Source organism: Pelmatolapia mariae, linkage group LG10_11 (assembly GCF_036321145.2).
Source record: "Pelmatolapia mariae isolate MD_Pm_ZW linkage group LG10_11, Pm_UMD_F_2, whole genome shotgun sequence".
NCBI lineage: Eukaryota > Metazoa > Chordata > Actinopteri > Cichliformes > Cichlidae > Pelmatolapia > Pelmatolapia mariae.
Window position 1 is genome coordinate 27,991,692 of NC_086236.1, and position 27,114 is coordinate 28,018,805.

The 27,114-nt window shown below is 41.0% G+C and overlaps 1 protein-coding gene across 2 annotated transcripts in view; it reads right to left on the reverse strand.

Moving 5' to 3' along the window:
• Window positions 1-26,851, reverse strand: part of srrm3 (serine/arginine repetitive matrix 3) — a 107,380-nt gene extending 80,529 nt beyond the window's left edge. For both annotated transcript variants that reach the window (XM_063486876.1, XM_063486875.1), the window contains exon 1: window positions 26,663-26,851. The gene's annotated coding sequence lies outside the window, so the exon portion shown is untranslated. The remainder of the gene's footprint in view (window positions 1-26,662) is intronic.
• Window positions 26,852-27,114: the final 263 nt, after the last annotated feature.

Genomic DNA, 27,114 nt, shown 5'->3' on the forward strand with positions numbered 1-27,114 from the left:
TATGTCTGGCACCCACCAGTCACTTGCCCTCACTGAGCGAGTAAAGGTCAGACACTTCCTGCAGTGCAGCCCCAGAGGATGGCATTGTATCAAAGAAAGAGAGAGAAACCGTATTTGCATTATAAACTATATGAAACATACTCGACTGTTTGCATTCAGTTTTTTCTGCTGGAAGAAAAGGCTACAGAAAATCATCATTTATAGAGATTCACTGATATTAGGCCTTATTTAGTGATACAGGCAAATGCTTGTGTTCAATGTGATGAAGAGCTAGAAAAAAACATCTAAAACGTTGTGCTATTCAATATCATTTCAAAAAATTACTTATTTCCCTCAAAATAAATTACAACAAATGCAATAAAACTGAAAAAACCCCATCAGTATCGGCACTGGCTATAAGCTAAATTGTTATGAGAAAATCCTAACCCTACCCATTCCCACTAAACCCTGCCATCAACGCGATAGATAGTTCTTTAAGAAATAATTAATAGCTTCTCTCAGACACACAGATAGATTTCTTTCTGATCCCCCTCTTGAATCGATGAACTCGGTGTCTTCGGTGGTACCAGCCTCACATTCTCTCTTCTACAAAACAATTATCAGCCAATAACAGCACTACAGAGTATCAAAGGACCATAAGGTCTATGCTGCTGATGTGAGAACACTATAAAGCCTGTAAGGTCCAACTGCTGAGAAAGCCAGTCTTCACAATAACACCTGCTCAAAATGTGAGTCAACAAAAGCCCTTTTATGGCTACCAGGAGCCTGAGAGATAGAAGAGCTGTCAGTGTGTCTCTTTTATCAGATTGGCTAATATAAGTGGGTCCCTGTGGTAAATAGCAGCCAAGTATTGCCAGAGTCAAATGCTCTGACTCAAACACTACAGCAGTAGTAAAATGTCCCACTTTATCTCCATCTTCTTTGCTGAAGCCCCCTTCTGCTTTCATGGCCTGCATAACTTAACAAGGGTGAAGTGGCAGCCTCAGAGGAGCGCAGTGTCGCCGACATCCTCCTGCCTCGTACCTCTGCGTCTGGCGCTGACAAAAACATACCCATTTCTAATTCTACCAGGAAAGATCCACAGGGGAGAAATGAAGCCAAACATTCCCTCCAAAAAGAAACTGTCAGCCAGGATCCATAGATGTTCCCGGGCTCTCTGCTGCATGAATTGCTGCAGTCTGCTGTTCGTGTTTGGCCTCACTGCTCTGCTCTACTGTACAGGTGTTTTTGTCTTCATTATTTCAACTGCAGTGTCTTTGTGTAAGACTCTGCAGTTGGCTAGCTCATTATGACCTCTCTTTTCTTTTTGCCTTGTACTCTCTTGGGTCTAATGTATGTAGATAAAGCTGAACTTTATTCAGCTCCATTTTAACAATACAGAAAGAATTTCTACCAGAAATGTATTTCATCTGGCATAATACGCCTTATTAGCATAAAGCACTGGAAATGGCATAATTTCGCTTATGACTGAAGTGGAAATTCCACTGATTGCAGAAGTTTAAAACGCTGCCAAAAGTAAGAAACTTTGACTAGACCATGGCACAAAAATCACTACAAAGGAGCATACAATTCAGCTAATGTTCATTTTATTTGGACGTAAGAATGTATTGTATAAGCAGAATCATAACTGGAAAATTAAAGGAAATACAACCTGCTGGTCTAATTCTGAAGAAATCTTATATTGTTTAACTGTTGCATTGGCTGTGCTAAAATCTGTGCTTATTAAAAGTGTTTATTAGTTCACTACTCAGCATTGATTAGAAATCAAAAGGTTACAAATCAATAATGTAATATGGAATGACTACTATAAATACTTTGGGCAATCGAGAAGAGAAATGAAATGTGATCCAATAGCAAAATTCAGTTGTTACATTTTGCGAATTCAGATCACATAATGGTTTTCAGGATAGCTTTTTTTCATCTGCAAATATAAGAAATAGTTTTTATGTTTGCTTTGTTTGTAAAGCTGTAAGCCCAGAGCTGAAACAATACAATTAAGTCCTTTGTTTATGAGGGTACACACATGGGAAAACAAAAAGAAATAAACAGAATGATCCGCCGGCTAGATTCCAGTTTAAGCAACACCTGCCCAGGTCTGACAACACTTCTGGCGTTGCGTAGTTACTCCAATTGCACCGTCACATCCTGAGGTAATGTAATAAAAACGCAAATTAAAAGACAGAAGAACCACATTCTGCTATCAAGTATTATAGCCAATTTAACAGATATTACAGGTAAATACTCATTCTGTTAAAATCAAGAAACAGCTGGTATATTATCATATATGAAGCGTGCGCATACACTCAATATGAAGGTCTATATTCACTCATTTGCCTGGTTTCCCAAGTGTTTGGCTGGTAGTCTACTCATTACATCCCTTCCACTTTGGCACACTGTAAAACTCAATGCAGAGATAATCGCTGCAAACCAATCATCTATCGCCCCACCTTCTTCAAGCCAATCAGCCTCTGCACTGCTCTTCTTTCATTCCCCTTGCAGATGCCTTTGTGCGACCTACCTCCTCCTCATCTCTGCCTCACGCAAGTCACTTCATCCAAGCCTCCAGCTTATGTTCATCACAACCACCAGCATTTAGACTCTGGAGGGTCCTGCCCTAATTCCTGTCAATGTTGGGATTTTATTTGGCTGTGATGGGCCTTCAGAGTCTAATCGCCAAATAGCGTAACTGAATTCTGTATATCAGTAAATCATGTTCAAATACTTCAATACTAAAGATATCTCCTTGTTGAAATGGAATGATTAACTTAATTATATTTATATGTTAATATTTAATTATATAATATGTGTACCCACTGCTGACTGAGCTGCAGCTTTTCTTGGCGAGGACACTTTTGCAAAAGTGTTTTTACGGTTGATGCAATACAAATGTTTTCCCCAGTTTTCACTTTTACTGTGAAATACTGATTCAGTCATCCAAGGACACTGACTTTTAGGACTGCAAAATCTGTAACAATACGACACAAGCTTAGTAACAGGGCTGCACAATATTGTGTCATTCACAATAATACCAGTAAAAACTTGTACGTGACATAAAAATGTCGTATCATGTTATTGCCGATACAGAGATGTCGTGCTTTTATATTTCCTAAATGTAACTTCCCCACACTGCCATGCATTAATGCCTTTAATAAAGAAACATCAGGTACCTTCTCACAGTAAACGGGTGAAATCTTGCAATTTAATGAATGTATTAGCGATAAGCAAGGCAGTGTGAGCAAATTACATTTAATTGTTTTTATGTGATAATACTGCGCAAGCTGTTACTGTTAAAGTTAGTTTTTTCTTCATCTGTTAAGAAGTTATGTTACACTTTTACTTAAAATTTCCAGGGAAAATAAAATGTTAGTATATATATTTTTATTTTAACATAAATATCGTTATTGCAGATTTCCTTGACATATCATGATTGTGCACATTTTGAGGCTCATCCATCCCTACTTATATTCTTACTTATACTAAAATTACTATGTGTCAAATAAATGTAAATACATTCTGTGCAATTCTGAGTTACTGACAAGTAACTCAGAATTGCACATTCACAGGTACTTTCTATCCGTAAAATGTGATACTAGGTGATATGGGCTTTTCTAATGTCTAATAAAGACGCCTCCTGTGTGACCAACATTTTCATTCTGTAAATTAATTACAATTAGTCTAAGTAATTGCTTGTGGTTGCCTGATCAAAGTGACACATAGGCTTGGAGACATAAATGGAGTTGACAGTGTGAGGTGTTAGGAAGATGACCATTGTTGGCAGCAGTAATGTCTTACTTCGGCATGCTATGTACCACTTAGAAGCTCAAACATGCCTGCAGAGTACTGACAGCACATCTGATATCATAGCCCTCACTCAACCCGTCACACTACATGTAAATGCCCACAGATTTTAATTCAGGGCCCGATTCCCAATGATTCCCAATCACTGCAATAAAAGACTGTAACCACGAGGTTCCATTGTGTGGAAGACTGGCTATAAATGACAGTAAACAATTTTCTTAAAAGATAACATTCTTTACAATATTTCTAATAAACAGTGCATGTTACTTCAAACTGATCCGTTCTTACTACTCAGTCACAAAAATAACTTGTGGATTTTCCACTCAGGGTGTCTGCTGAACAGCAGATAGAGGGCTCGGTGGGGGCTTACACCTTACATATCTCTTTCCTCACATATCAGTCCTGTATCAGGTTTGAATTCACAGCCTGGGACTACGTCTGGCAGAACCTGTCTGATAGAGCTCTTAAATAATTTACGATCCACTATCGATGGAAATTACGTGTAAACTCTTTCTCAGAAGAGGGTAGTTACCACAGACACAAGCAGGTTTTCTTTCTGTTTGAGCTACACAGACTTATTGGGCTCTTACTGTTTACCTTTACAGACATGGGTTATGAGCAAGTTCTTTGCTGTTTGTTGTCCTTCCTTTTTATGTATCTGTTGTGAATGATTTCTTTTTTCTTTTTCTTTTTTGTCTAGTTTAATTCTACACTGCTGACAGTCTGTCTAAGGATGCTATTGTAAGAATAAGTTTGGATCCTATATGATTATTCACACACAGCATGGCACCTTGTAGTTTAAAGCAACTGACTTGCGCAAACAAGCACGCAACTGTGAAACCGCAGTTGTTTGAACAATATAACACAGAAACTGTGGCTTGTTTTCATCTTGTTTTTAGTAGCTGTACAATCACAGGCTCAATGAAACTCTATGAGCTGATGCACATTTCTTAGAAATGACATTTCTAAGAATTTTTATTTTTTTTCACGAAACCGGGGCTTGTTTTTTCCATCAACATATAATGAGAAAATGCTGTTAACTCACATACCTGGCAGGTTTCTTGGGTTAAGGATGGAGAGAAAAGACTGTGTTCTTAATCTAACACAAGTCCACAATGATTTTGTATAATGTGCCACTATGATTTTTCAAACACTGCCACTGGACTACTGAATACTGGAAGAAGGTGTTATCAACTGATGAATCAAAATTTGAAATCACGCAGGAGCTTTATACACCGTCAAGCAAGGCGAAAGGAAGGTTCCACAGTGTGTGGCATTAACTGTCAATCATGGAGGAGAAGTGTGATGGTCTGGGGCTGTTTTGCTGGATCCAGGGTCGGTGACTTATACAGAGTGAGAGGCACCCTGAACCAAAATGGCTGCCACAGCATTCTACGGCTGTATCCCAATTCAGGGTCTGCACGCTTGAAGTACGCACACTACGCGTACTACGGACGGTGCGTACTATAAGTACGGGAAGTGCGGAAGTGAGAGGCTTGTGAAATGGGACGGTCTAGCCTTCGTCGCGCTGTTCAGGTTGCCTAGCAACCATGATACTAACCGCGAGAAACGTGTCATACAGCTTTGTGTGACAGAAATGAAGGAGAAAAAATGTTCTGTTGGTCCTACATTTTTGTCATGACATCACTTTGATTAGTTGAGTATCTGAGGCTGAGACCACAGGACTGTAAAACATGATTGTTGGGCTTCATTTCTGTACTGAACAGTCATTTCAATATTAGTTAGTAAATAACAATCAGCTAATGTTGTTCATGAGACTAAAATCATCTCACTGTGGTAATGTAAATATAATATGGCCAATATTATATGTATTGTCAGATTATTATGGTACATATATATATATTTATATATATATATATATATATATATATATATATATATATATATATATATATATATATATATATATATATATATAAGCTCAATGCTTACATATATGTGTAAAAACAAAATGTACGAGCTGTGATAACTGTTGCTGATAGAATGAAGAGTAGACTGATATATTAAATATTCCTTTATTGGGTGAGAAAATCAGACCATGTCATAACTGCTTTAAGTCATACAGAATAGATATCAGAGCCTTAAACAGGCTGACTTCTGCTAAATGGGTCAAACTGGGCAGAAAGTATACAAACACATAACATCCTTATAGAATATGATGTAACACTATAGAGCAACTTACCTCAGAATATATTAAGCATATAAACAATTACAGCAATATGATGCAACAAACACAGCAGTACTACTAATCCAAAATACTCAAAGCTTCATAGAACTGAAACAAACATTTATTTTTAGCTCCATTCTGCTGCTGATACATACTTTAGGTTTCTGAATATTAAACTTGTTGCTGCCTTTCATAGTGTGTAACTTGAAGGCCCTGAGTACTTTCTCCCACACTGAAAACACTGGAATGATAAAAATTATTTGAACATTACCTAATAAGACTGATTCAGGACAGACAATTAGTTATTTAAAAATTTCCTAGCAGTCCTTCACAAACAGGGAACAGTCTGTCTATTCTCTCCATCTGTCAGCTGCTGCTGGCTCTTCCTCCTCCTCTTCCTCACACACTGCTGAGTTTGTCCTGGTGGATCATCAGGGGTGCAAAGCCTCACAGATGATGTGCAGCAGTGGGTCCCTCAGTCTGTCCTCACTCTTGACACTTGCAGTTGTCACACATGGAAATCAAATGTGTGATAAGCTGCAGGAGTCAACCACAAGTGTAACTTATAAATACATGTTCATACTTTTATTACACAATCAGAGAGAAAGAAAAAGAGAGAGAGTGCAATACAGACAGACAGGTGACAGTCTCAGGTGTACACACTGCTACAAAACAGCACAAGAGAAGGAGGATTTAGTGTTTGTGTTATTACGAGTGCTAAACAAGAAGAGTTCCCAGATGGTACAGTGGACACATGTGTGACTCCTGTGATTAAAGCATCTTTCTTTCAGCTTAACGAGTGAACCGTCAGCTCGTTCAAACACACGTTAAAGTCCGTTTGGCTCGACACCACCGAACAGAGGCAGCAATATAACATAGCTAACATTAACAGTGCAGTGAATCCTGCTTGTGCCGTGATATTCAGGACTGCAAACCGAGCAGCATTCACTGACTTTCAGCTTGTTGTGTTTGTGGATATATGACTGACTTTAATTATCCATAAAATCATCACATTCTCTGTAAGATTAAGGTCGACTATTGAACGCCGTATATTTGAAAGTAAAGACTTTAAAACCAAGTTAGTACAAACATCACTAATGTCACATAACTTTGCCGACATGTGGCCAACAGTAATGTTTTAATGTTCTTCATTATTCAACATTCGCACATAAATAAGTGACATAATATTCAGTACTTACTTTTGCCAGTTCACTCTTCAGCCGCTCCCTTCTGCCGTATTTTGCGGCAAAATTATCCACACCCACCGTTGTGCTATGAATTGTGGGATATATGGGACCACGAAGCGTGCACCGGACCACGCTTGATATTTGGGGAAATTGACGGCGCATTTAGAATAGAATAGCCTTTATTGTCATTGTACAGGGTACAACGAAATTGGAGTGCCACTCCCTTGGTGCAAAATGCAATAATAAATATAATAAAAAAATAGTAAGATATAAAAGGTACAATAAAACAAACATAAGTACTCAAACAAAAGTAAGTATGATATTTACAGGATAGCAGCATTAATATAATGACAGTATGACAGTATGAATAGCAGCATAATAATAATAGCATAATATAATGGCAGTGACAATATGGTATGGCTAATCAGGTTCAATTGTTTTTGTGCTTATTTGCAATGGTGATAGCTCTGGGAAAGAAGCTATCCCTGAATCTGTTTGTTCTGGTTTTATGTGACCTGTACCGTCTGCCTGACGGTAGTAGTTCAAACAGTTGATTGCTGGGGTGAGAATGGTCCTTGATGATATTGCCAGCTCTGCTGAGGTATCGAGAGTTTGCAATGACCTCCAGGCTGGGCAGAGAGCAGCCAGTGATCTTCTGGGCTGTGTTGATGACCCTCTGCAGTGCTTTCCTGTCTGCAGCTGAGCACCCTGCATACCATGTTGTTATGCTGTACGTTAGGATGCTCTCTATGGTGGCTCTGTAGAATGTCACCAGCAGCCTCTCCTCCAGGTTGTTCCTCCTGAGCACTCTCAGAAAGTGGAGACGCTGCTGGGCCTTTTTTACCACCGCCGTGGTATTTGCAGTCCAGGAGAGATCATCAGAGATCTGCACGCCCAGAAACCTCATGGAGTGTACCCTCTCCACACAGTTCCCGTGAATGTAAAGTGGGGCCGGGTCTGCTCTTCCCTGCCTAAAGTCCAAGATGAGTTCTTTAGTTTTTGTGGTGTTCAGTTGGAGGTTGTTAACTGAACACCACTCAGTCAGTCTGTTGACCTCATCTCTGTAGTCTGACTCATCCCCCCTTGAGATGAGTCCAACCACAGTGGTGTCATCCGCAAACTTTATGATGGTGTTTGAGAGATGGGTAGGGGAGCAGTCGGATGTGTAGAGTGTAAACAGGAGGGGACTCAGAACGCATCCTTGTGGAGACCCGGTGCTGAGTGTGATGGTGCTGGACAGGTGGGGGCCGAGTCTGACAGACTGAGGTCTGTTTGTCAGGAAGTCCTTGATCCAGAGGCAGATGGGGGTGGAGAGTCCCAGGTGAGACAGTTTCTGGACCAGGATCTCCGGGATGATATGATTGAATGCTGAGCTGAAGTCCAGAAAGAGCATTCTTACATAGCTTCCTCTGTGCTCCAGGTGACTCAGCGCAGTGTGGAGCGCTATGGTGATAGCGTCCTCGGTGGATCGATTAGTCCTGTAGGCAAATTGGTGGGGGTCCAAAGTGGGAGGCAGACTGGCCCTGATGTGCTGACAGATCAGTCTCTCAAAGCACTTCATCACTACAGGCGTAAGTGCAACAGGCCTGTAGTCATTTGGGCTGACCACAGCTGTCTTCTTGGCGATGGGGATGATGGTGGAGGTTTTGAGGCAGGGCGGGACGGTGTTTAATGACAAGGAAAGGTTGAAGATTTTAGTGAAGACTCCGGTCAGTTCGTCAGCACATGCTCTGAGAACCTTTCCATGTATTCCATCAGGACCTGCCGCCTTCCTGGGATTCACTGACCTTAGAACACACCTCACTTGATGTTCCCTAAGTGTTAGTGTGCCGGTGCTGGGGGCGGGTGGAAGTGGTGTGACAGCTGAGGGCCTGGTCGTCTCAAAGCGGGCGAAGAAACGATTTAGATCCTCAGCCAGCGAGGCATCAGTCCTAGCTGTCGCCTGGTTATTGCTTCTGTAGTTGGTAATGTGATTGATCCCCTGCCACATTTTTCTGGGGTCGTTGTCAGCAAAGTGATCTTCAATCCTCCTTCTATAGGCAGCCTTAGCTTTCCTGATCCCTCTGCTCAGGTCTGCCCTGGCCGCCCTGTACGCTGCCCTGTCCCCTGACTTGAAGGCAGTGTTGCGGCTTTTTAGGAGGGACTGCACTTCGCTGTTCATCCAGGGTTTTTGGTTTGGAAACACCCTGACCCTTTTGTTGACGGTGACATTATCAACACAGTTCCTGATGTAGGAGAGTACAGTGTCCGTGTACTCCTGGAGGTTGTGGCTGGAGAATAAATCCCATACAGTAGATGAGAAGCAGTCCTGCAGTTGAGAGAGGGCTCCTTCAGGCCAGGTTTTTATTGTCTTTGTCTGGGGCTTTGTTTTTCTCAGCAGGGGGGTGTAGGTGGGGGTGAGGGACATGCAGAGGTGGTCAGATCCAGCCAGGTGGGGGAGGGGTGTCGCTCTGAAAGCATGCCTGATGTTTGAATAGACACGGTCCAAAGTGTGTTCACCTCTCGTAGCAAAGTCCACAAACTGGACAAATTTAGGAAGCACAGTCTTTAGGCACGCTTTGTTAAAGTCGCCGGCGACAATAAAAACCCCATCGGGGTGGGCAAGCTGTTGTTTGTTAATGGTGTTAAGCAAGAGGCTGAGAGCCGTGCTAACGTTAGCATCCGGCGGTATGTAAACAGCTATCACAATCACTACAGTAAACTCCCTCGGGATATAAAAAGGTCTGCACGAGACTGCCAGAACCTCCAAATCAGGAGAACAGTGTGTGTGAATGATCCTGCTGTTACAACACCACTCGTTATGCACGTAAACACATAGCCCCCCTCCTCTGCTTTTACCTGAGTTGCTGGTTCTGTCGTGCCGGTGTAGCGTGCGGCCTGCTAACTCGACTGCAGCGTCGGGAATCAGCGGGTGAAGCCACGACTCCGTGATAAGAATAATGCTGCAGTTGCGTGCAAAGCTCGTGGTGGCTATCTGTAGCTCCAATTCGTCCAATTTGTGGGTGATGGATCTGGCGTTCGATACGAAAAGGCTCGGAAGTGCTGGCCAGTGTGGTTGTTTGCGTAGCCTAGCATCTGAGCCCGACCGGCATCCCCTCTTCTGCTTTCTCTCCCTCCGTCGCCTCCTACGCTTGCTGGGCGGGCAGACCATCCACGGTGACCCTGGCGGTCTCGCTATCTCTTCCAGGATGTTGTGTGTTCGCTGATAATCGCCAGAAACAGACAAACTATATTTGAAACCTAGGTCAATTAGGTTCTGGCGACTGTAAGAGATGGCGGCGTTGCAAACATTTAAAAATACACACAGTAAAAGTAAAAACGAGCACCAAACTGGAGAGCTAAGAGCCGCTGCACCCGTGCGCGCCGCCATCTTGTCCCATCAAGTATGCATTTGAAGTACACTTTGAATTGGGACAGCCGTCGTCGCGTGGCGGTGACGTATTCGCACTTGAAATGCGTACTTCAAGCGTGCATACCCTGAATTGGGACACAGCCTTATACAGAGTGAGAGGCACCCTGAACCAAAATGGCTGCCACAGCATTCTACGGCTGTATCCCAATTCAGGGTCTGCAGCCTTAAAGGCCGCATTTTAAGGCCGATTACGTCAAAGCGACGTGACGAAGGCTGTCCCAATTCAAAGGCTGCTCGAAATGCGGTCCTCAAATGCATCCTTCATTTCCCTGAATTTTAAGGATGGGTCGGTGTATCCTCCATGGCCCAACCTATCCCACAATTCATAGAGCGGCGGTGGGTGTGGATAATTTTGCCGAAAAACGGCGGACGGCTGAAGAGTAAACTTTTAAAAGTAAGTACTGAATATTATGCCACTTATTTATGTGCAAATGTTTAATAACGAAGAACATTAAAACATGACTGTTGGTCACATGTCAGCAAAGTTATGTGACATTAGTGATGTTAGTACTTTCAGCGATGACTTGGTTTTAAAACCTTTACTTTAAAATATACGCCGTTCAATAGTTGACCTTAATCTTACAGAGAATGTGATGATTTTATGGATAATTAAAGTCGGTAAAATATCCACAAACACAACAAGCTGAAAGTCAGTGAATGCTGCTCGGTTTGCAGTCCTGAATATCACGGCACAAGCAGGATTCACTGCACTGTTAATGTTAGCTATGTTATATTGCTGCCTCTGTTCGGTGGTGTCGAGCCAGACGGACTTTAACGTTTATTTGAATGAGCTGACGGTTCACTCGTTAAGCTGAAAGAAAGATGCTTTAATCACAGGAGTCACACATGTGTCCACTGTACCATCTGGGAACTCTTCTGGTTTAGCACTCGTAATAACACAAACACTAAATCCTCCTTCTCCTGTGCTGTTTTGTAGCAGTGTATACACCTGAGACTGTCACCTGTCTGTCTGTATTGCACTCTCTCTCTTTTTCTTTCTCTCTGATTGTGTAATAAAAGTATGAACATGTATTTATAAGTTACACTTGTGGTTGACTCCTGTAGCTTATCACACATTTGATTTCCATGTGTGACAACTGCAAGTGTCCAGAGTGAGGACAGACTGAGGGACCCACTGCTGCACATCATCTGTGAGGCTTTGCACCCCTGATGATCCACCAGGACAAACTCAGCAGTGTGTGAGGAAGCGGAGGAGGAGGAGCCAGCACTAGCTGACAGATGGAGAGAATAGACAGACTATTCCCTGTTTGTGAAGGACTACTAGAAAAGTTTAAAATAACTAATTGTCTCTCCTGAATCAGTCTTATTAGGTAATGTTCAAATAATTTTTATCATTCCAGTGTTTTCAGTGTGGTACTCAGGGCCTTCAAGTTAAATAATATGAAAGGCAGCAACAAGTTTAATATTCAGAAACCTAAAGTATGTATCAGCAGCAGAATGGACCTAAAAATAAATGTCCATGTTTGTTTCAGTTCTATGAAGCTTTGAGTATTTTTGGATTAGTAGTACTGCTGTGTTTGTTGTATCATATTGCTGTAATTGTTTATATGCTTAATATATTCTGAGGTAAGTTGATCTATAGTGTTACATCATATTCTATAAGGATGTTATGTGTTTGTATACTTTCTGCCCAGTTTGTCCCTTTTAGCAGAAGTCAGCCTGTTTAAGGCTCTGATATCTATTCTGTATGACATAAGGAGTTATGACATGGTATGATTTTCTCATCCAATAAAGGAATATTTAATATATCAGTCTACTCTTCATTTTATCAGAAACAGTTATCATAGCTCGTACATTTTCTTAATACACACATTTGTAAGCACTGAGCTAAATTTAGTAATCCCAACATATTAAAAGAACAATATTTGTCTCTTATATATAATACATCTACATATACACTGTCAAAGATACTTGTCTTTGAGTGACGATTTAAGGTGATAGGAAATATAAATAACTGGAACTTGAATCTTTACTGAAGCTCAGTATGTGACACAGTTCAAGCTCACTGCTGTAATAAATCATAATTAATATAATAATAACTTTAATATTGGCCATATTATATTTACATTACCAAAGTGAGATGACTTTAGTCTCATGAACAACATTAGCTAATTGTTATTTACTAGCTAATCTTAAAATGACTGTTCAGTACAGAAATGAAGCCCAACAATCATGTTTTTACAGTCACGTGGTCTCAGCCTCAGATACTCAACAAATCAATCAGAGCTCATGTAAAAACAAACAAACAAATGAACAAAATATTTTCTCCTTCATTTCTGTCAAACAATGCTGTATGAAACTTTTCCAGCGGATAGTATCATGGTTGCTAGGCAACCTAGGCAGCGCAACGGAGGCTAGACCGTCCCATTTCACAAACCTACAAGCCTCGCACTTCCGGCCTTAGCGGTCTTTGAGTACGCGGCCCTTGTGAACCATTAAGGCTGCGTACTTTAAGGCTACAGACCCTGAATTGGGATACAGCCTACATGCCATAGTTGGTATGCGCCTAGTTGGTCAGGGGTTCATCCTACAGGAAGATAATAACCCAAAACATAAGTCCAAGCTATTCCAGAACTACCTCAGGAAAAAAGAACAAGATGGTAAGCTTGAAAACATGTAGTGGCAGCACAGTCTCCAGACTTAAACCCCATTGACCTGGTTTGGGATGAACTGAACAGAAGAGTGAAAGCAAAGCAACCTACAAGTGACGCATATTTATCGGAACTTCTGCGACAGGTATGGGAAGAACTTTCTGAAGAATATTTGATTTCTATTGTAGGAAGACTGCCAGGAGTGTGTTCAACTCTTATATCTGCCAAAGGTGGCTACTTTGATGACTCAAAAGTTTAGAATACATTTTGGTCTACAAATTGACTCCATGATTTCTTTTTCAATTCCAATTGCTTATTTGTACAATGCTTTCATTTCAGAGTGCAACAAGGAATTAAACTGCAATAATAAAATTGAAAAATTTGTGTGCTCTTAAACTTTTGACCAGTAGTGTGTGTGTGTATGTATATATATATATATATATATATATATATATACACACACACATTTATATATATAAAAATGTAAATAAAAACAGAATGTGCAAATTTCTAAATATCATAAACCCATATTAGTCATAACAGAACTTAGTAAATAAATCAAATATCTCAAATTATTATTTCATAGACAATATCAGCTCATTTTGAATTTGATCTCACCAACAGGTCTCAAAAGGCTGGTGTAGTACCAAAAATAAGCTGGAGGAATACTTCAGGTTAATTGCCAGGTTAGTAACATGACTGGGTATAAAAAGAGAGGTAGAGTTTCTCAGAGGTAAAACTGGGCAGAGGTTTAATAATTTAAAAAGAAAACTGTTTATAAACAGTAAATAGAACAATTTCAGAAAAAGTTCTCAATGTAAAATTGTGAACACATTGAATATTTCATCACACACAATATCACACATTAGGGCTGTGCGATATGACCAAAATCTCATATCCCGACATAAGACATCTATCTATCGTATCTTCCAGCTGGACGTCGTGTACCTGGAGTCGAGTGTTATACGGCGTGCTGCGGGGAAAAGCCTGTTCTAACGTTTGAGTCTAAGGTTTATTTTTTAGCACCTGCCGGCTCTTTATTGCTTCTCATCCGTAAATACTCTACATACTTTTTCACATGATTCAGTTTATTTTGAAAAGTCTCAACAGGATCTTGAGCTTTATTGTGAAAGGTTTATGTGGAAAATAAACAAGCGGACAAGCAATGGTTTTACCGTCATTGTTGTTAACAACAACACATAAAAACAGGTGCTTGTCCGTCCGTAGTGTGGTTATATTAAATATAAGAGAAAGAGAGAACTTTAAGAAATTAATATAGCCACTACAGCCACCATCAAAACGCTGAAAAAATATTGCCATAAACATCTTGATGCATGCTCAATCATCCAGGTAAGTAAATCTCCAAAGGTTGATTCTGTTCATCTGGACGTAGCGTTTTGTGGGAGAAACGTTTCGACCAAGTGTGTTTGCTTTTGGAACTGTGTCTTCATTCCACCTACTTCACATACAAAGGTCAGTTCTTCAGGCAGAAACATGGGTGTGCCATGGGCTCCCCAGTTTCACCCATCGTGGCCAATTTGTACATGGAAGAAGTGGAAAAGAGGGCTTTGCTATCCTACCCTGGAACACCACCAAGCCATTGGTTCAGATATGTGGATGACACCTGGGTGAAAATCAAATCTCAGGACGTACCACATTTCACGGATCACATTAACTCGGTGGACCAACACAACAAATTCACCAGGGAGGATATGAAAAGTGGCAGGTTAGCCTTCTTAGGCCTTCATCTCACACAAACACACACACAAACACAGTCAAGGGGGCCATTTACGTGAAAAGGGAAAGACCATCTCTGAATCGAGGAGGGGGCCTAAGGGTACATCTTTCGCCATCTTACAATGCAGCAGTTCCCCAACTCTCTGTGAATGGTACTCATGGCCATTGAGCAGTGGTCTTTGATCAGTGGGTTTTGGTCAGTGGTTGTTGATCAATGGTCATGAGAATTTGCATAATTAAGATTAAGGAACTGACCTCCCGAAACGTTTCTCCCACAAAACGCTACGTCCAGATGAACAGAATCAACCTTTGGAGATTGCCATAAACAGTTTATTTTGCCACACCACGAAACAAACGATAGCGTAAAATGAAACGATAGATGTTTTTATATCGTCATCCGATATATATCGTTATATCAAACAGCCCTATCACACATCACACAATGTTTAATATGATGAAAACATTCTGACAATTTGGAGTTGTCTCTGCACGTAAGTGTGCAATAATCTTTTCTGGCATCATTGTATTTTTACTCAGTTGTATATAGCATTTGTATTCTATTTTTATCTTATTGTATATTTTATTCTATTTTATTCTACTGTATATAGTATTTTATTTTATTCTATTCTGTACAGTTGTGTACTGTATTTATTCTTATTGTATTCTAATTTTTGCTTCATAACTTTTGCACTGTCCACTTCCTGCTGTGACAAAACAAATTTCCCACATGTGGGACTAATAAAGGTTATCTTATCTTATCTTATCTTATCTTATCTTATCTTATCTTATCTTAAGGGACAAACCCCAAAATCAATGCCTGTGATCTTCAGGCTCTTAATCAGGACAGTCACTGAAATCACTGCATAGGCTCAGGAATTCAGATATCATTGTTTGTGAATGCGCTATCATGCAAAGACGTAACCACATGTGAACATGATCCAGAAATGCCATCATTCTAGTTCATTTAAAATAGACTGAGGAAATGCGCAAAATTGTTTGGTGGTCAGATGAATTCAAATTTGAAAATCTCTTTGGAAACCATGAACACTGCATTCTCTGGACTAACAAGGATAGGGCTTTTCTTATTGAGCTTTCAAAAGCCTGTAATTCTGATTGTATAGTGATATATCAGTGCTTATGAAAATGCAAGGTTTCACATCTAGAAAACCACCACAAGCGCTGAAAGGTGTACACAGGTTTTAGAGCAACATATGCTCCGATCCAGATAATGCCTTTTCATGAATACAATGAATACAATACTGAAATACAATCTGCAGCTATTACAACAACATGGCTCCATAGAAGAAGACGCCGGGTGCTGAACTATTACCTATTGGCAATTCTGCGCATTGCTTCTGTCATGCATAAAGACAAATATATATATGTGAATGAATGCATTCTGTTTACAGTTTATACAGCTTCCCAACTTTTTGGGGGCTTTAAAGGATTGTAAATTTTGTTTGTTGATCATTCTTATATATACACACACATATCTCTCTAAGTGTTGAACATTAACAAATAAAACAACTGTAAAGATGGAGACACATGTTGTGGCAAACTGCATAGAAAGAGTCTGTATGTTTACTGATATTTGTTAAACTTCTCTAAAAGCTGCATTTTAAATTACCTCCCACTTAAAAAACTGTTACTGTTTATGCCTGCTGCTCTTCTGTAGCACTAGCTAGATGTTGAAACACCGACAGCAATTTTACATCTTCACCATGAATGCATCGCAAGGATGAGAGGAAAAAAGGATGTGCTGAGAGTCGAAGTGTAAGGATGCACTTATTTTCTTATTTCTGAGCCTCTTAATGCCGTCACAAAATATGAACTCATTCGGCACTAAGCATTAATTTGTCTATCAAATTTTATTATTGAGTAACTGAACGTGCTCAAACACGGTTTACCACTTTAACCCCTGTGTGTAGATAAAAAATAAATAAATAGTGACCAGGTTTCATTAAGTAACCTGTAATCCGAGTTATGAAAGCAATCAAAAAGAAAAGCTGCTGGGAAGTAGCTCTGAATAATACACACACATGCACATGCAGACCTTTCTGTTAAACAGGCTATTTATTATTTACAAGAGCCATTTGCTTGTTAGTCTGACTACAGATGATCATTCAGTCTCACACATGCACAACTATGTATTTTCCACTGCATGCATATATGCACACACATTTAAAAAAAAATTATTAGTCCTTTTTTTATCCAGGTAAAAAAATCTCATTGAGATTAAAAATCTCATTTCCAAGAGAGACCTGGCATCATGGCAACAAAAGTCAAAATACATGTACCACATAAGTACATTTAAAACAAATACAATATCCCGTACGAACATGTGAAAACTATACAATAACAGATCAATTGAGAGCGACATTAAAAACAATCACACTGAGTAAAAGAGTTATTCTCTCGTTCCTTTAAGATGGACTTAAACTCCCCCAAGGTAACCAATTCTGATCATTTCAGTTCCCTCTGCAGGAAGCAGGGGCAGCATATTTAAAAGCCTTTTTCCCTAATTCTGTTCTGATTTTTGGGATAATCATTTGTATGATATTGTGAGAATGTATTGGTTGTGGTTTTTACACATATAAACACATAAATAAGAGGGAACCAGCCCAAGGAGAGATTTATAGATAAAGACCAACCAATGGGAAAGTCTGCGAATATACAAAGATGGACATTTACCAGCAGCATACAAAGAACAATGATGTACATGATTTCCATAGCCAGTAATAAAACGTAAAGCACAATGGTAGACAGTATCCAACCTCTTTAGGTAGTGGGCAGGTGCGGGTGCAGGTGCAAGTGTTTTCTCACTTGGAGGGAGAAACAGGATTGATTTCTAAAAAAAGTAACTTAGTTTTAGTCTTACCTTAGACACATACACACAGTTTCACATCATCAAAGAGTGATTCACCCCTCCCCCATTACAGCTATATAGACGAGTAATCTTATGAGCTGCAGTGAATATGCAGTGAACACACACCACTATGACCAGGACACAAAGTAAGCAATCCAGCTCTAAACTGAGCTGGGGCTCATTTTACACTGAGGTCAATCTACTATTCACTTCTAGCAGTGTACACCAGCTATAAGTTGAGGATAAAGGAATCACAGTTATTTTAGGTGTGACCTGCTCTAAATAGCGAAAGCAGCACGGTGACTGCAGCAGGCAGCATCGATATGAATTCCCAGTATGCTCTGAACGAAAAGATAGGAAAGGTCAGAGCCTGCATTCATCTTTTCAGCACAGTTTTTGCTCGCAGCATCACCTTTTCCTGCTTTTATTCCTCCACGTCCTTGGCCTTTTTCTTGTCTCTCTGGGGTAAATAAATGGAATTCTGCCACACTGTGCAGCTCAGCGCTGATGACATTTTGTCATCCGCTGCGGTCTGCTGCTTTCACTCACAGTAAACCACTGTCACTCATTGCACACGCTCATAATGCTGTTTCTCCAGAGCAATTAAACTCGTGTTTATTAAAAAGGCCTGTACATGATGCAAATAATTATTACCAGGATACAATATTATGTAAATAAACTATATGAACCGCAAGCTGGGTCTAGTGGGGGGGTTTATTAGTTTACCCTTGTAAATACTGTTTTTTAATGGGTGAGACACGGAGGTTAGCAATTTGCCAAACGAGCCATTATTGAGGCTCTGTGTCATTTCCTCAAGTGATGGCTTCTCCCTGAGTCATCATCTTATCTTTGCCCGATCCTCTCCACCGATTTATCCACTCAGGATTATGACAGCACTGGATGGGCTGCTGAGAGGATAATTTCTCCCACTCGCACTTATGTGTTATCTACATTATCTATCACAGAGGTTGGGTTTAGTGAGCCTTCTGAGGAACACTAAGAAATACAAACAATTACATGCTGTCACTGCATGGGCTGTGTGCAGTAAAACATCATCATCAATAGCACATTTACAGTGTGTGTGTGTGTTTTGAATTGAGTGACATGTAGCAGAGCTAAATAGCTGAGGTGTAGCTTTGGTGTGCTAATTTACATGTTCAAAGTTCAATCAATATTTTTCACGCATCGGAGGATAACTAGGAAATCTTTCTTTGTCATCTACACTATGCATACACTGTGCAAGAAATAGTGAGTTTGTAAAATAGTAATAGTAAAAAAAATCATAATAAAAATAATCTGAAATGAATCTGATCTACAATAATAAAATATTAGACAGATAGAGTGTACTTTTCTTTGTATGTGTAGTTTGTGTTTAGTGAAGACAATAAGGCGTGCGTGTGTGTGTGTGTATGTGTGTGTGTGTGTGTGTGTGTGTGTGTGTGTGTGTGTGTGTGTGTGTGTGTGTGTGTGTGTGTGTGTGTGTTTTCTCTGGAGTCAGCACGGCAGATGGTTTTGTGTGGAGGGTGTGCTGGGAGAGCAGCAGCTGCTCTCACTGCGCCTCTTTCCATTCTTCTCACCATCACACCCACCCACACACACAAACACACACACAAACACACACACATGCACATAAACACATACAGTGCTCCTGAAAAATACACCAGGATCACCTGACGGAACTAGACACTGATCCCCTCCATTATTCATCGGCTGACTGAGTGCAGCTACATGACCACCCTAATATGCTGTAAATTCCTAACACAGTGCTACCCTGGCTTTACTCGCTTTCTAACTGAGTTCTGGTTTTGCACTCGCCTCTGCAACACAGTTCTAGTTTGTCATACAAAGAGCGCCATGTGGACGATGACATCATTCTCAAATTACGAAAGGAATAAAGGGCTAAGCGACGAGCAGAGCGAGTGCAGAAATAAAAATGAAGCATTTTTAACTACTCTCCCCTCCCAGTGACCATCTTTGTGTCAGGCTCTCCCCCCTCACTGCCTGTCTCACTTCTCTCCCCTTCACCTCTCCTCTGAGAAGGAACTTCAAAGCAGCTCTGAAGTCAGTGGGATAGAGGAAGGGGATCCCTAGGGGACAGAACCCCCCCCCCCCCGACGCGCGCACACACACACACACACAGAGTTCACACAGAGAGAGCCCAAAGATGGCTAACAAGCAGTCACATAGTGCCCTTTGAGCAGTTAGCGTGTGACAACCTCAAACGGGCCCGAATCGAAAAGAGTGTGGCCATTTTTCAAGACAGTATTGACTTCAATAATCCAGTTTCATGTGCCTGTTTTATCACATCTCTCTGTGTCTCTCACACAAATGCTGACATGTACATGCCCGCTCTCAAAATCTGGTGCAAAAGAATGCACTGATTCTTATGGATAATAATCCTGCTAATTTCTAAATTTATTAGCAATACTTCAGATGGAAACTAATAAATAAAACATTCTCTTATTCAGCAGTTATCACTCTGTGAGGGACCAAGTTCATTAGATAAGATAATATAAGATAAGATAAGATAAGATAAGATAAGATAAGATAACCTTTATTAGTCCCACACGTGGGAAATTTGTTTTGTCACAGCAGGAAGTGGACAGTGCAAAAGTTATGAAGCAAAAATTAGAATAAAATAAAATAAGAATAAATACAGTACACAACTGTACAGAATAGAATAAAATAGAATACTATATACACTAGAATAAAATAGAATAAAATATACAATAAGATAAAATAAAAATGCTATATACAACTGTGTAAAAATACAACGATGCCGGAAAAGATTATTGCACATTTGTGTTATTGCACATTTGTGGATGTGTGTGTTGATCAGTTGGAGTCTTTGTTGTGCAGTCTGACAGCAGTGGGGAGGAAAGACCTGCGAAATCTCTCCGTCCCACACCGTGGGTGCCGCAGTCTCCCACTGAAGGAGCTGCTCAGTGCTGTCACAGTCTCATGCATGGGGTGGGAGATGTTGTCCAACAGGGATGACAGCTTAGCCACCATTCTCCTGTCACTCACCACCTCCACTGGGTCCAGAGGGCATCCTAGAACAGAGCTGGCCCTTCGGATCAACCTGTTCAGTCTCTTCCTGTCCCCAGAAGAGATGCTGCCGCCCCAGCAGACCACACCATAAAAGATGGCTGAGGCCACCACAGAGTCATAGAAGGTCTTCAGGAGTGGGCCCTCCACTCCAAACGACCTGAGTCTCCGCAGCAGGTACAGTCTGCTCTGCCCTTTCCTGTAGAGGGCGTCTGAGTTATGAGTCCAGTCCAGTTTGCTGTTCAGATGAACACCAAGGTACCTGTAGCTGTCCACAGCCTCAATGTCCATACCTTGGATGTTCAGTGGTTGCAGTGGAGGATGTTTGTGCCTGCGGAAGTCTACCACCAGCTCCTTTGTTTTACTGGCATTGATCTGGAGGTAGTTCAGCTGGCACCAGTCCACAAACTCCTGAGTCAGTCCTCTGTACTCCTTGTCGTCCCCATCAGTGATGAGGCCGACTATAGCAGAGTCATCAGAGAACTTCTGCAGGAAGCACTGGGAAATACACCCCCACCCCAAACCCCTCTCAATTTTCACAGAAAAAAAGAAGCCTGGGTTGAATTATTCAGATTCAGATTTTACTCCTTGATTTAAATTGTATCCAGTGTTTTTTTGCTTCTTGATGAGGATGAATCTGGTGCTAAGTTCTCTTCGATCAGGAAGATGAAGCAGGCGTTCTCTTGATCTTCCAAGTTACCTAAATGCTTTTCACAGTGGGAGGCTGACCTCAAACCTGAAGTTACATTGCAGACATACTGATTTTGAATCCAAACCACTACACGGAAAACTTAATCACTTCTCAATGTCAAGTGTGATTTCAAGAGAACATTACAAGAGAAAGAACTGCAAACTGATGCTGTAAGCCTAACCTCGGCATCTTCAGCAATACACAAGAGATTCCCATTCTGATTTTGTTGTCAGTGTGAGTCACACTCTATATCTGCACAAGCCTGCTCCAATATTAAGATCATCTACTCAGTTACTATTGGTGCAGCCTAGATCTCGGCTGAAGTCTAGAGGTGACCGGGCGTTTGCCCTGGCTGCACCAGAGTTGTGGAACAACCTTCCGATTGGGATCCGGGTGTCTGATTCTATTCAATCTTTTAAATCACGGCTTAAAACGTATTTGTTTAATCTTGCCTTTTCTACCTGTTAATGCTTGCATTTGTTGCATAGATTTATTCTTTTAATTTTCCTACTCATTTTTTGACTGGTGTTTTATTATGCTTTTATTTGTGATGTGTATGTTATATTACCATTGTGTATTGGTGGCATTTTCTTGTGAACATAATTTCACACTTTTATTAAGGCCTTATAATACTCGTGTTATTTCCTTGTTTTATGTTAAGCACTTTGGTATACCGTTGGTTTTTAAATGTGCTCTATAAATAAAGATTGTTGTTGTTGTTGTTGTGGATGCAGTGCGAGCTACCTTAGAGGAAGCAGAATGGAACAAAAATAATACAATCTCCCATAGAGAGTAGCATTGGAAATATACAAAACAAACTGCACATGATGGTACATGTGCTCTGCTGCAACATTGTAAAGAGAAAGAGATAAAATATCAAAAGCAAACTCCTGGAAGAATCAGTCACACAGACAGGGAGATAATGTATCTGTTTGGGTGTGTGTGTACTCAGAGGGGGAGGATTAAAAATGGATGTGCTTTTAACGTGGGAAGAGCGGCATGCTATTTTGTCAACCTGAGCGCCGTGGCATAGGCCCTGCTGCGAGGCCAGAGGGCGGGAGAGGGGATTTGCTTACGGGGGAGAATTAATCTCAGGTAATCTTAACAGAAGTGAGGAAGGTGCTGCATTCTGCTTACCAGTGGGCTACTGCAGGCTTTCATGATGGCAACAACACACCGCATCAAGTCGATGATAGCCTTTCAAGGACTGCAGCCAGTGTAGCGTATACTGGCTATCATATCAGATTCTTCTTCAAACACAAGAAGAAGTCAAATGTATAATTTATTTTTCATACAAACTGTTTTGTCTGTATTAACCTGTAAGATTGTGAGTTGCCTGAAAACCCACGCTATCGACTTACCCCATCTCACGCAGGCACCTATCTACCTGGTGACACCTATCATACTGTAGCCAATACTTGCGCCCTGTGTGGGTATAAACACTATGGAGCTGTGGTAACGTCAGTTTTTGGGTATAACAAGACCGATACAGTGAGTACAATGGACCAATTTAGGATGTAATGTGAAACTTTGGGTTCAGAGGTTTGGGAATCCTTGTGTGTGTGTGTCTGTGCTCCACACCTTTACACACACACATTGAGTGGCACAAACAGCAGTCAGTTAAGGGGAGCCACTGATAGCAAATGTAAAGTGGACTGGATTAATCACTATGGAGCACAGATGGACAGACAGGCTGATGGACACACATACAGAGTTTCTGTAATCATTAGACAAATAAAAGGTTTCAGCTTTTCAAGCCTGTCTTCAAACAGTATCCATGCGGCCACGTGAGCATTGTTGCTTGATGTAAGGATTCCGCTTGTGTATGCTGGTCACTGTATGAAACCTCCCCTCTTTGCAAGTAGTAATTTACCAACTAGCCTCGTTCTGAGTAAAAGTGAATTCCAAAGTTTATCTGATGCTGATCTGAGGCTTCAGCAGTCCGTGTTAAATAAGTCAAGTGGGCTACTTTCCTTCCACTACACCTCAGCAATTAAACACCGTCTGGGGAAACAAAAAGTGGGACCATACTTTGGAAAATATCCACTAACTGAAAGTGCTGAAGCCCCATATTAAATACTGAATTAAAAAAAAACTTAACATAGGATAGGGAATGTGGCTTTTATCTCCCAAAGGAAGCACATTAAAGTATTGCTCTACTTTAATTAAATAATCAGAATAAAATTAAACCATTCCAAATTCACATGCAGATTTTCTGTGTGGCAAAAACTTCTCAAATTATGCAGCGTTTACTTCAAGCCATGGCTGTCTGGTACTTTTGTTAGATTTGTGCATTGTCTTAGTTACTCTAAAGAGGGATAATAGCAGGGATTCAATTTGTTACCAGCACTTTATTTGCTTTGTTCACACATCTGTTGCATCTTTTACAGCTTGTCATTATGAACACACTAACTAAGGAGAAAATGGAAAGCTGCAGAATAGTGAGAAGGGTCAACACACAGTGAATGAAGATAGTGATGGAATGAAAACCAATGCGGTGTCATGTAATTGCACCATTTAAGCCTCTTCTGAGTAATGAGCTGCCTATGATATCTTTGTGATAAGTGGTGATATGGTGGGTGGGTCTAATTTTTCCACCATTTGATCAACCACTCATTTCATCAGAACTTTACAGATTATGTAAGCTAGCTTCACGTGCTCAGAAGAAAACATAAGTTTTTTTAAAGAGGTGTCTTAGCATTCACCATGCCCACATAGTGAGGCTGTGAAAGTGAACTCTTTAGCTACAAATAAGTGGATGCAGATTTAAGACAGTAACTAAGACTGATGAGGCTTTTAAATAAAACATTAAGCGTTACCACCTGCAGTCACACTGCCAGGCCCTTATCCGCCAACTAAAGCAGGATAAGCAGATTCAAGGAGAATCAGAGAGTGACGTATCGGGCTGATTTTTCCTGCTTCTTCTGACTAAAAATTATTTGGCATGCCTCCAGTTGTGCTTTAAGTCTCTTTATAAATATCATCAGATGACTGCGTGAGACAAAGTCTGGTTGTTTTGCTTCAATGCTACTTACCCTATCCTGTTTCTACTCTCAGAGTTTTGGCTCTTCGGGAGAGCAGAAAGAGGAGGAGGAATCAGGACAGCAGCAGGCGTGTGTGTGTGTCTCCATGAGAGGAGAGTGCAGGGAGGCATGAAGCGGCATGTGGCGATGAGGGACAGTGAGGAGAACCACTGAGATGCTGCAGAGTGGTTGTGGTGCTGGCGGAGAGAGGGTAGGTGGGGACGACAGCGGTGGGGTATCACTGCTCATCTAGGATCAATGTGAATGTAGAGCAAGCAGGAGACAGATGCTTTGTGGAGACAGAGGAGGCAGAGAGACAGACGGCAGGGGAAGATAGAGCGCGAGTGAGTGACATTTCTCTCACACCACTATGAGCAGCCACATCCTAATACTAGCTAATCCCTCTATCAGCCTCTTACCTCACCTGGGCCTATCTCACCGACGGCAGCACTGTGGCAAAATGGAAGCCTCCTGCTTTCAGAGATACAGTCAGTATTTTTGTTTGGCCGGGCCAGCAAGGCGCCGCTCCAAGTCCTATGTAACGGAGTATCAGGTCAGCACCGCCAATGTCCTGTCACTCACTCGACTCCTGCTGGCTTTTTCTTTTCGCCCGATCACGAAGAGAGCACTAATTACTGATTCATGGGGTTTTCATAAGGACTGAGGCAAACAGTGATTTGCCATGTGGGCACGGAGAGCAGAGGGATTTGTGAGTTTTGCCCAGGAGCTGCATATCGCAATGTAATTAAGCAGCAGTATGATGGATTGTAAGTTTTTGCCATTAGATCATATTCCTCAATTATTTAATTGTTTGGTTTAGCAAGCACAGAAAGATGTCTGTGACATTTTTCCAAAGCCCAAGGGGACATCTTCAGAGAGATGATTTTGTCTGACAAGCAGTTGTAAAATATAGAATTTACAACCATGTATAAGAGAAAAGCAACACGTCCACACATTTAAAGCTGGAACCACCAAGTCTTTGGCTCATTTCCAGTGTCACATTATAACATTTCAATTTCATGGATTAAGGAAGCAGGAGGGGGAAATTCTGCAACAGTCACCAGACTATCACGGAAGGGATTTCAGTGAGAGTATATTATGCTGTATTCACTCTGTAATATCTAAACATATATCACTATTATGAAGAAGAACTGTTGTGACATTTGCTCCATTACACAGGGGGATTTGACATCACCTGGAAAAGGTGATGAAACCATCATACATTAAAATGTATAATGATATTCACAATACTGTCTTTTATATTATATAAATGCTTTTAAAACATGTTTTTAAAAAAAAAAAAAAAAAAAACCAAACACTAATCCCTATGGGATCTGCTTCAACTCTGATTCTTCTCTAGGTCTTTCCTACCGCACAGTTCATTTGCACACATATAGCACAGCAATACACGTTAGCTTTACAGTGCTATAGATAGATAGATAGATAGATAGATAGATAGATAGATAGATAGATAGATAGATATCTTTCATAAAGTATTCACAATCACTGATAAGGTGTCCCATAGGAAAGCTTTAAGTATCCACTAGTAAAACATACACTCTTACACATATTTCCTTTAACCCAAATGCACATATGTAACCAGAGCTTGACAGATAAATTTGCTGCTGTGTCAATCTTGGCTAATTCCGCAAATGAACAGCGGTAGAACAGCGGTAATACTGACGGAGGCGGTTTAACCACATAACACGCCACTCGGTTCACAAAACGGTAGCGGAGATATTAAATGTCCCGCAGCCAGGACAGAGGGGAATAAAAGGAAAACAGCAGCTGGTCACAGGGTAGCAAGCGGGCGGAAATCGACGAGTTATAAAACAGCACCATCTGCAAAGCGAGGAGAGGCTGCCCACACGGTCACCCTACAGCTTTATACCACTGAAGTGTCCCTCTTTGTGTCTAACAAACTCGCAATAAGACGAATATGTGCTGTGCAAACAGGACTAGAAGCTAACGTAAACACCGCCTTAATAAGGTCATGCAGTATTTATGAAGCAGGAAGGGAAGGGGAGCGTGTTTTTCTTCTGGGATGCCCGTTATTATCCACCAACTTGATCTTATTTGAGCTTCTTCGAAAACTCTTACCTTTTTTGTAGTCGCTTGCCTCCTTGCTGTCGGTGTTTCTGTCGAATATCGCTGGCTAATTTTCAGTATTTTCTGTATCTGGGACTCGGGTTGGCGCTGGTGCTGATGTTGAGCCGTATCTTCAGTCCCACCCGTGTTAGCTAGCCCGCTGCCTCCGCTCGGCTTTGTGGTGCTGAAGTGGACAGCGCACCAAGGAGCTCTGGGAACAAAACCCCTACACTGCGCTTGTCAGACCCTGCCTGCAGCACAGCGCTCTCTATGAGTCCGGAGGAGCCACTGCAGCATGGAGCCAAGCGCACTGAGTAAGCGAGAGAGACACATAGAGGGATGATTCCCCAGTATTTCTGCGTGAAGGATTTAATACTAAGCCTTGTATGCCACAGCGGGCCAGTTCACTTTCTAATTTGGAAGTCATATCTCCCAAAAGGAAAACTTCACAGCAGATTCATCTG